An 11,993-nucleotide genomic window follows, 5' to 3' on the forward strand; every position below is an offset into this window, starting at 1 on the left:
AGGAGAGAGGAGGGTGAAAAGAGAAAAAAGTAACAAGGATAGGAAAATGGTCACTGCCATGGAAGTCATCAAGGACCCACCACCCAAAATCTAAGGAAAGGGATGACGAGCACAGAGTAAGATCGAGACAGGAAAGGGAGCAAGTCCGAGATTCCAAATGAGTGGGCTCACCAGAATTAAGAAGGGACAGGGAAGAAGAGAGGAGGAAAGGTTCAAGGAGGCGACCCTGGGTGTTTGTCAGCACATCACCCCAAAGGGCATGACGACAATTGAAATCACCCAGCAGGAGCACAGGTTCTGGCATGGAGTCTAGCAAAGTGAAGGCTACTTTAGTTAAGAAGTAAGTCCTTGATGTCTCGAAGAGTGTCTTTGACTATATTTCTTACTTAACGACATATAATTTTAGTTAGGAACAATGATGATGAATATGACTTTTTCTGTTGATTGATGGATGATTTTAGTTATGAAATGACAATGAAACATGAGATCTAAGCCTGTGTGCCTGTTCTCCACATTCGTGTACTGTCTCGTTACACTGGTGAACCCACCTTGGAGATTCCGACGAAGTAAATCATATAACAATGGAAAACAGTAAGCAAACTTTATTTGAAAAAGAATAAGAGAAGACTGTAAAGCTGTGGGGCTAGAAAATGATAAAAATAAGAAGTGATGATCTTCATAAACATAACATAAGATATCCATGGCCGTAATTAATACAGTGTGAACTCTCTTAAACTATGCTCACCGTGAAATCTCGTCACTAGGCATAACTTGTCACTCTGCGAAACAAATTATTGACTATAGTGCGTCAGTGAGAATAAAAATGACCACTTATGTTTTGGAGTGCTATTTTAGTCAAGAAATACTGTAAAGGATGATTATTGACTAAAGGGAATTTCGCGGACTGCTGGTGTTTGATGTGTTGAACTGCTTAAAGGAAGCATATTTGCTAGAAAAAATTCCTGTGAAATAATGCTTGTTATATGTTTTGACTACCTAGCTAATAGCATATTGCATGGCTAATAATGAAATGAAATGTCACATTTTTTGTCTGACTCACTTAGCACGAGTGAAGAGCTAACATTGAAAAAACTGGCAAAGGTTGAAAACTCTGTGAAATCATATCTGTTATGATAAGTTTTGACTAGCTGCACGCTAAGTTTGCCTTCTCTCTCTAATCTACACACACGATATGAAATGTGAATTTGTTGACTGAAGGAGTTTGATGATACGAATAGTAATTGCCGACATTGAGCATAATCTCAAAAACATAGTTTCTGCAAAAAAAATAACATTAAATTAGATGCGAGCTGCGAATTGAAAACAGAAGATGTGTGATGTGTGGCTTATTGTGTGGACTCTGGAGATATGATCTCCACATATAAGTTTCTCAAGAAAAGCGGTAATATTTTTCTTGTGTTTGGATGTAAAGGCAAAACATTGATGTCATTTTCAATAATGTTATTTGCTCATCCGAGAAAGTTGATTTTCCCGTTACGTTACATTGTGTTACAGAGGGCTAAAACTGGTAGACCGTAATATTCATATGGAAGGAGATGTAATGGAGATGGGCTAAGTCATACTTTTTATTTAAAAATGTCATTTCGGACTGCAAAAAGTTGATTTGCGTTACGTTACGTCACGGTACATTGTGTTACAGAGGGCTAAAACTGATAGACATCAATTATTTATATGGTAAGAGATGTAATGGAGATGGGCTAGCCCGCACTTTTCGTTTCAAAATGACATTTTGGACTGCAAAAAGTTGATTTGCGTTACGCTACGTTGCGTTACATTGTGTTACAGAGGGCTAATTAGGCTGGAGAGGGGCTTGAACGGATATAATTATGTTCGATGATCTAAGACTGAGGAAAATGGAGCTTGGTTAATGTCCAGATTAATTTTACTACGTTAGAAATAAAGCGATCTTAAATCTCAAGGTGATTTAGTTGGAAAATAAAGAACTTGTACAAAAAAATGAACTAAGCTGAGGGGCAAGAGTTGAAACTTGATAACTGAACCGGTTTTTATTTACTATGACTGAAAATGTAGTTGGTGTTCAAATCTCAGGAGAATTGGACTGATAGTAATAAATTTATAGGAGTGGACTTGGACAGAGGACAGGAGCTAGAGTTTTATAATTGTTTACATCGTATTTACTATGAAATACAGAGGGTAGAAATTACAGTGAAATTGTTGGGTTATTTACAAATATACGAGAGAGCTAGAGCTCAGTAACTGACTTGATATTATTTACTAACTTTGAAGTATGACTGCTTTAAATTTCGGAAAATTGATCTATTACTAACGATCTTGTACAAATGAACTAAGCCGGGGACAAGAGCGGGAGATGGCTTTGTTTATATAAGTAAAACTGAAATAGTTTTAATGAAAGGAACTATGAATGAATGAACAATACGAAGGAGAGAGAGAGAGAGAGTTAGAGAGACATGGAGACAGAGAGAGAGAGAGAGAGAGAGAGAGAGAGAGAGAGAGAGAGAGAGAGAGAGAGAGAGAGAGAGAGAGAGAGAGAGAGAGAGAGAGAGAGAGAGAGAGAGAGAGAGAGAGAGAGAGAGAGAGAGAGAGAGAGAGAGAGAGAGAGAGAGAGAGAGAGAGAGAGAGAGAGAGAGAGAGAGAGAGAGGGAGACAGAGCGAGAGAGAGACAGAGAGACAGAGACAGGGAGACAGAGAGACAGAGAGAGAGAACAGCAAATTATGATTTGTTATAATAATAAGATTGAAGACCAGCTTATGACTGGATATTCTTAAAAAAATACTATTTGAGCAAAGAATGGTGATACTAAAGCTTAGAACAGAACATCCGGTCTGGGAATGGGGGCAGTGATGGTTTGGCCATGGAGGGGGGTGGTAGGGGTAAGGGTAAGTGGGGGTGGACGGGGAGAGGGTAAGGCCGAGCCATTACATCCTCCATCTCAATACACCTCAAACCATCACGAAGGTGAGACTGCAGCGAGAGGGGCTGCCGGTTCATTCATTCAGGAGTCTTGCTATGGATGTAGGACGAAGAGGTGATGGAGATTGAGTAAACATGCATACATTTCAATGATATTTATTTGGCCAGCAGATGTTGTGATCACAGTTAACAAGAACAATTTGTAGGTAGAGATCGCGTCTCCGTGACGATGTGAAATGTTTCTCTCTTTTAGTAAACGCTAACCTACTAACTTTGACTGAATTTACTAAGTGAAGGGTCGTGTGGTGGACTTTAGAGAGGGTGAGAGAGAGCGAGTGAGAGAGAGAGAGAGAGAGAGAGAGAGAGAGAGAGAGAGAGAGAGAGAGAGAGAGAGAGAGAGAGAGAGAGAGAGAGAGAGAGAGAGAGAGAGAGAGAGAGAGAGAGAGAGAGAGAGAGAGAGAGAGAGAGAGAGAGAGAGAGAGAGAGAGAGAGAGAGAGAGAGAGAGAGAGAGAGAGAGAGAGAGAGAGAGAGAGAGAGAGAGACAGGGACAGAGACAGAGACAGACAGAGAGACTGAGCGAGACAGGGACAGAGACAGAGACAGACAGAGAGACAGATCGTTACTCTTAAAATGTAATTTGGGCAAAGAACGAATGAAGTTGGTATATTCTCCACGTTACATTAATGATATTGGGTAAAGAACGAAGTTAGCATATTGGTCGTGTTACCTTACAAGGATGTAAGGGTGAGAGTGAAGGCGGGCTTGAAAATTGACATGGTGAACATCCTCTGATGCGTTGTCAGTCTAAGTGAAATGGAGAAAGATATGTGAACAGCGGCAGCAGGAGAAAGGAAAATGATGTTACTTTCCCCAACTATTAAATGATCTGGAGAGAGAGAGAGAGAGAGAGAGAGAGAGAGAGAGAGAGAGAGAGAGAGAGAGAGAGAGAGAGAGAGAGAGAGAGAGAGAGAGAGAGAGAGAGAGAGAGAGAGAGAGAGAGAGAGAGAGAGAGAGAGAGAGAGAGAGAGAGAGACATGGAGACAGAGAGACTGAGACAGATAGATAGAGAGAGAGAGACAGGGAGACAGATAGAGAGAGAGTCGCAGACCCTGGCGAAACGCAATGGTAATGGGTGTCCCACCACTTCCGGTGTCGTAGGAGAAATACCCAGACTAGTTGGAAAGATGACCAGTCAGGCTCCAACCTGCGACCAGTACGCTTACCCCGTCGCGACATTGAAAAACGCTTTAGGTAATGGTACACTCCCCTCCTGCAGGAGACTTTGCCCTTATCCTCACACACACACACTTAGCTCTTCCTGTAGGGGACGTTAATGGTTTGTCTAACCACATAATGGCCCGCTGCAGTCTCACAACGAGAGTGACTTCTCTCTTTCTTGACCCGAACACGGAAAAAGCAGTCAGGCTCCAACCTGCGACCAGTACGCTTACCCCGTCGCGACATTGAAAAACGCTTTAGGTAATGGTACACTCCCCTCCTGCAGGAGACTTTGCCCTCATCCTCACACACACACACACACACACACTTAGCTCTTCCTGTAGGGGACGTTAATGGTTTGTCTAACCACATAATGGCCCGCTGCAGTCTCACAACGAGAGTGACTTCTCTCTTTCTTGACCCGAACACAGAAAAAGCCAGGTGCAGTCCCGTGTCTTTTCCATGCATTTCTTACAAACATCACTTAAGACCTTCCTGTAGGGGAGTCAATGGGTTTGTCTAACCACATAATGGCCCAGAGCACTCTCTCCCGACGAAGGGGAAACTCCATCCAGCTCCCATCCCAAAACAACATAACAGGCCGTGCTGCCTTCTCCTCTCATCTACACACTAACTCACGATCAACTCTTTTACTCCTTCCTCCATCTTCCTTCTATTTTCTTACTCTATCACTTACTCTACCACTTACTCTCATCTTTCCTGACCACTTACCATAACACCCGAGGACTGGAGCGACGCGCTCCAATTACCTCCGACACGCGCCATAACTTCCGGGAAATTCCCCGAAAAAAACTTGAGGACGGGAGCGACGCGCGCCACCTGTCAGCTGCCCAACATGACCTCCCCTCTTTCCTGTCCACATACCCAAACACAACACGCTCACACGCGTCCGAAACGCGCCAAAACTTCCGGGAAATTCCCCCAAAAGCCTGTGTGACTAGACACCCGCGCGCCACCTGTCAGGTGAGAGCGTCCGAAACGCGCCAAAACTTCCGGGAAATTCCCCCAAAAGCCTGTGTGACTAGTCACCCGCGCGCCACCTGTCAGGTGACACTCCATGGAGTGCCACCTGGCAGCTGGTGCGCGTCGCTCTAGTCACACTTTACCCTACTACCTCTATCATATCACCCCTAACTCTTCGCTTTTCCAGTGAATGCAATTTAAGCTTTGTTAATCTTTCTTCATGTAAAAGATTTCTATTTTTGGGAATTAACTTAGTCATCCTACTCTAGACACGTTCAAGTGAATTTATATCCATTCTATAATATGGCGACCAAAACTGAACTGCATAATGTAAATGGGGCCTAACCAGAGCAAGATATAGCTGAAGAACCTGCAGGTGTCTTGTTACTAACACTTCGATTAATAAATCCCAGTGTCCTATTTGCCTTATTACGAGCATTCATGCATTGATCCTTTTGTTTTAAATTCTTACTAATCATAACTCCCAGATCCCTTTCACAATCCGACTTCGCAATCTCAACACCATCTAGCTCGTATCTTGTAACTATCATCATTACCTAGTCTCAAAACTTTACATTTATCAGCATTAAACTGCATCTATCAATCTTTTGACCATTTCAAAACCCTATTTAGATCAACTTGAAGTGATAGTGAGTCTTCTTCCGTGTTAATTTCCCTACCTATTTTTGTATCATCTGCAAGTTTGCAAATGTTGCTACTCAACATTAGAACACAAGAACACAAGAACAAAGGCAACTGCAGAAGGCCTACCGGCCCATACGAGGCAGCTCCTACCTACAACCACCCAATTAATTTGCCAGTTCCTTTACGACTTGGGACTTAAATCCATTTACACTTTGGGCTTCTGAGTCTTTTAGTTTGTCAGTGCTCTTCCTGATTGTGTCGCGTGTAATTGGTATTTCTCTTAATTCATTCTCCTTACCTCCGACAAACATTTGTGTTGGTGATGGGATGTCATTCAAGCTTTCTAGTGTGAACACTGATGTTAGGTATTCATTGAGAGTGTTTGCCGCCCTTTTATCATACAACTTAAAATTGTTAGTCTCATCTTTTATGGGTCCTACGAGTCAGTTCTTTGTTTGGGTTTTACTTCGTATATATTTGCCCAAAACGCTATGCGTATTAGTGGCTTTAGGTATTGTATTTTAAATTTTAAAATTTTGCCCCGAGGAGCGAGTTTATTGGGAGTACTTAGCTGTATCATTAGCAAGGTAATTAACTATAGTTTGCTGTGCTCCGTCCTTTAACAAATCCATTGACCCCTCCCCTAACCTGCCTATTTTGTGCAATAGTCGGTTTAGGATGATCCTTTCAAGCATCTTCCAAGTGCATTACATGAGACTGATAGATCTGTAATTGCCAGGGTCATTGGGTTTCGGTATTGGGACCATTATTGCATGTTTCCATTGTGTGGGCAACACTCCACATAGGAATGACTTGTTAAACAGGTGGAGTAGTGGATTGCCAGACACTTCACACAGTGCATTGAGTATGTCGTAGGTGACGCCATCTTCACCAGGTGCTGTACTTTTACCCTTTTCATAGCCCCCTTTACTTCCTTGGCTGTAATTGGTTCCTCATACTCGTCATCACTAGATTGTGCTCTTTTTATCCTAATCCTTCTGTCATTATGTCGGAGGAGCTGTTCCCTGCTTACTTCTGCAGGGAGGGAGGAGGATGATGCTGCATCACTCCACTTGTGAATTAGTTCTTCAGCCTTACCCTGGGGGTCGTTGTGAGCCGCAGGCCAGGCTCTGCTCCCCTTAGCTACCTTAATTTTTGCCCACACTTGTCTTGCAGACGTTTCTCTTCCAATAGAGCTAGTGAACTCTAGTCATTGTCTTTCCCTTTGTAACTCATCTGCAATGTATGTACCTTTACCTGAATAAAAAATCTAATCTAAATCTATATGCTTAGATATATGCAAATGAGAGAGTAATAGAGCGAAACCTTTAAAATACTGAACAATTTGGAGGATATTGATTCATACAATTTCTTCAAAAGGTCAGATGTAACACGAACAAGGAGCAAAGGTTTTAAGCTCAACAAGCCACAGTGTAGGAGTGACAACAAATGCTTTTTAACCCATACGATTATGATCATGGCAATAAGGTTTCTAAAACAGTAGGCATTCTTCCAAAGTCAGACACTGTACTATGTTCCTCGCCCTAACCTAATCACTCAGTATTATTCACTCATTTATCTATGTCTTGTCTATGTCTTAAAGGTTACAAGACGTACATTAGTCAATACAATTGGTGCTTAAAATGTTAAGGATCTCTTGTGAAACACGGGTATTAATACAAAAATTTATTATGTAAAATAAATAAAAAAGGCCCAAGGGCCATGAAGTAACAAGAATGCAAGGCTGGCACAAGCTGGCGTAAGTAGAGAAGACGGAAGATTCTTCATATTAAAAGACCCTGCTTCTCCAAGATGGCAGTCACACCCCCTGCTTGCCCTGGACAATCACCATATGGAGAAGGACTGTTTACTGTGAATGGAAGTCCACAAATGCAATGCCAGCATGAGTCAGTCTTGAAGGGTAAACGATGATGGCACCCTCACAGTAACACAAAAGCCGAGCAAGCCCAGTGAGGAAGACCTGTTGATGGGAAAGGAGGAGAATCATTAGTCACAACAAAATCCACATAGAAACAAAGGAGAGAAAAAAAATAAAGTGGATGTCTTCTTTTTGTATAGACATAATAAATATTGCCATTTGGCTATGTATTTATATGATATATAATAGAATACAGCATAAAACAAAATAAGAGGGGTGGTAGGAGAAGAAAAGATTAGTGTTCAGTGAGAATCCACAAGGTCTTCTCTGAATACTCTTTATTTTCTTCAAGGCTGTGGGTCCCTACAATTGCACCAGAGGTGGTACACACCCCTATTATTATTTAAACAGGTGAGTATAAATAGGTGAGTACACATACGGTGTCAGCAAACTTAGCCTCCAAACACACACACACACATGGTATCAGCAAGCTTAGCCTCCAAACACACACACATGGTATCAGCAAGCTTAGCCTCCAAACACACACACACACACACATGGTATCAGCAAGCTTAGCCTCCAAACACACACACACACATGGTATCAGCAAGCTTAGCCTCCAAACACACACACACACACACACATGGTATCAGCAAGCTTAGCCTCCAAACACACACACACACATGGTATCAGCAAGCTTAGCCTCCAAACACACACACACACATGGTATCAGCAAGCTTAGCCTCCAAATACACACACACATGGTATCAGCAAGCTTACCGTCGAAACACACACAAACAGCCTGCCTATTATTCAAGGCCTTCTCTGAGTACTCTCTATTTTCTTCTCTGAGGCTATGGGTCCCTAATCTTGCACCAGAGGTGGTACAACTTTCAAGTTTTTAACTCCTGCACTGAGCACCTGATTTTGGCAAAGACTTCTTAGTGCAATTGTCAAGGACATAGTTCTGGTATTTTTTGGTTTATAAATATTCAGGTATAGTTAATGTCAAAATGTTTCAAAACTCAACAATTTATATTTCAAAACAAAAAAAGTAATGAAAACATTACAAAACATTAAAATATAGCCTAATTAATTAATTAATAAAGTAGCACAACTCTCAGAATGTCTAAAGGTGCTTTGAGCAATGAAGCAGTTAATTATATATATATAATATTTTATATATAATTTATATTTACCTGTGACTACTGCTTAGCAAAAATTTGATCTCTGTGAAAATTGGTCTCGTCATTGCTAGGAGATATTTTAAGACCATGATTTGCTGTGGATGGCACTGTAGTCTTCAAGTCATCAATCTAAAAATAGAGGTAATCTTTTAAAATGTAAATTTTGTATAAAAAAAATGCAAAAATAAATTGCAAGAATAATATGAAGTTATTATACAATTTTTTTTAATTATTTAAATATTTGTGAGACATTATTAAGAAATGTATGAAGTACAGATTCTCTAAGACCTGATATGTATCTGTTTATGTTCCACCACATTACATTCAGGGCTGAAGAGAAAACACAGCCAGTAAGGTAATGATCACTTAGGATGGACTGGGATGCTACATGTAGGTTGGGGCTAAGCTGCGTGAGGCTAGGATGCCCAGCCTGCCTTGTCTAGGCTGGGCTGGGCTAGGCAACACTAGGAAGGAGTTAACAAATCTCTGGAGTGCCTTACTTTTCCTGATATCTTTAAAAAAGCAAGAATGATGCCATTTTATAAAGGAGGCGAGACAGCAGAAATAAACAATTAAAGAAAAATATCAAATCTACTTATACTTTCAAAAATATTTGATTTTTTTTTGACAAACATCTCTTCCTACTTTGTAAAATTCAACATGAATACAAACACACACACACATCCCTAGGAAGCAGCCCATAGCAGCTGTCTAACTCCCAGGTACTTATTTACTGTTAGGTGAACCAGATATAGAGAATAACCACAAAATGCTATCTTTATAAGAACTATCTTGTAAAGCCACTAGTACACGCAGCATTTCAGGCAGGATATATATAAAATATATATATATAAATATATATATATATATATATATATATATATATATATATATATATATATATATATATATATATGAATACATACATACGGGACAAAGAGCCAGAGCTCAACCACCGCAAGCACAACTAGGTGAGTACACACACACACACACACACATTATATATATATATATATATATATATATATATATATATATATATATATATATATATATATATATATATATATATATATATATATATATATATATATATATATATATATATATATGAGTGTCAGACCATGGAGGAATGATTTTTTTTAATTTAATTTATATATAAAATTATTCCTTCTGAAGATGTATTAATATATGAAAGTACTTAAGGAAATTCCTGTTTCAATTCTTCCTCCGTGGTCTGACACTGTCACATTTTTCATCAAGTGTTAATTTTTGTGATTTACACACACGTGGCATGTTTACACACACATTATTTATATTATATATATATATATATATATATATATATATATATATATACATATATATATATATATATATATATATATATATATATATATATATATATATATATATATATATATATATATAACCCTCAACCCTATAAGTGGAGGGTTCCTACAAACTCAACCAGAGGTGGTACCCTCTATATATTAATAAAAAGGCAAGGCTATGCTAAATCTAGGCAGGGATTGGCTTGGCTAAGCTGGTCAGGGCTTGGCTAGGGTAGGAAGGACTGGTCATGTTTAAAAGCAAGGCAGGGTTAGGCTAGGCAAGACTAGGTAAGGGTATACTGGGATAGGCTTGGCTACGGTAGGCTAGGAAGAGGTAAACTAGGATAAGCAAGGCTGTGCAAGCACTATGCACAGCTAGAATGAACTATGCTAAGATGGTTTAAGCTGGGCTAGGTTAGGATAAGCTGAGTCATGCAGGGCCCCGATTGACCAGTGGAGTCTAATGGTCTAACCTTCTAGCTAGTTTGCTGACCTAAGAGTGTAAATGCCTAGCCCCTAAACTGAGATACATTCAAGAGTTATTACATTCTTGTACAGCCACTAGTACGAGCGTTTCGGGCAGGTCCCTGGAATACGATCCCCGCCGCGAAGAATCGTTTTTTCATCCAAGTACACATTTTACTGTTGCGTTGAACAGAGGCTACAGTTAAGGAATTGCGCCCAATAAATCCTCCCCGGCCAGGATACGAACCTATGACATAGCGCTCGCGGAACGCCAGGCGAGTGTCCTACCACTACACCACCTGCTGCAATATTATTATAAAAGAAATATTACTTATTATAATCGTAAATACTAAATACCTGTTGTGTTGATTTAGGGGCGACGACGATCGTGGGATCGGATGCGAGCCACAGGTGGCCTACACCATGCTTTCTAAGGCGTCCCTCTCATAACAAAAACAAATCCGTGCATTCATACACAAACAGAGACCCCGTGGTTATGCGAATACTTGCAATTCTTTTACTTAAAACAATAACAATTAGATTAATAGTAATTAACATAATTTTTACTCAAGATTCATAAAAATCATTAATACTATTTTAAAAGAAAATTTATAAGACATCTAAAAACAGATATACAGACTTTGTGTGATATTTATTTCAACATTATATATTAATATAATGTTGTAACTATTATTTTTAAATAATAGGTAGTTTCCAGCTACGTATATCGCATATAAACGTTGCAAAAAGATTTTAGACTGAATTAACACATTACACATTTATGGAGTAATTAACAACAAAACAATTTTTATTTTCATTGCAGAACATATATCAGAGAATACTAGTGACTCATACATTTAAAATAGTGTGATTTTTAAACAATTCGGTTGTAAACCCGCAGAACGGCCTACCCGCCAAAGATGTAACATAAGAAATGGTATATAATTCATTATTTTAAATTTCATATATACTCATTAATAATTTTCGGCAGCTATCGAGGTTCTCCATAGGTAAATTCCTGTACTCTAACAAGATGCTATTTGCTGTTTAGCTGTTTAAATTCTTGGAAAATTGTAATGACCAGCAACATAAAATATAACAATAAAATAGTAGCTGGTAACTGTAGGTGAACAAAAAATAAAATTCCAAATTGATTAGATGTTTTTCTAAATATAAAGATCGACCTGAAGGAATTTTATGAATTATGGACTAATTAAACAAAAAAATAGGTAATTTTACTTGAAGAACAGATACCAGAGAATAGTTAGTGAGTACATTTATATTGTATAATGGGAGAAAGCCCCTAGTAGCCGCGAATTAAAATAACCACCTACATTAATTGATAACTAGGAAATAGTATCTGGAA

The 11,993-nt window shown here is 39.2% G+C and overlaps 2 long non-coding RNA genes across 2 annotated transcripts in view; both read right to left on the minus strand.

The window, feature by feature from the left end:
* Positions 1-11,993, minus strand: part of LOC138364941 (uncharacterized) — a 508,777-nt gene that overhangs the window by 439,862 nt on the left and 56,922 nt on the right. The window lies entirely within an intron of this gene.
* On the minus strand, positions 7,436-11,096 carry LOC138365140 (uncharacterized). The gene is made up of 3 exons (XR_011228686.1): positions 10,985-11,096; positions 8,841-8,957; positions 7,436-7,743 (listed from the first exon to the last, which is right to left on the minus strand). It is a non-coding gene; the product is annotated as an uncharacterized lncRNA (long non-coding RNA).

Source organism: Procambarus clarkii, chromosome 15 (genome assembly GCF_040958095.1).
Source record: "Procambarus clarkii isolate CNS0578487 chromosome 15, FALCON_Pclarkii_2.0, whole genome shotgun sequence".
Classification (NCBI taxonomy): domain Eukaryota; kingdom Metazoa; phylum Arthropoda; class Malacostraca; order Decapoda; family Cambaridae; genus Procambarus; species Procambarus clarkii.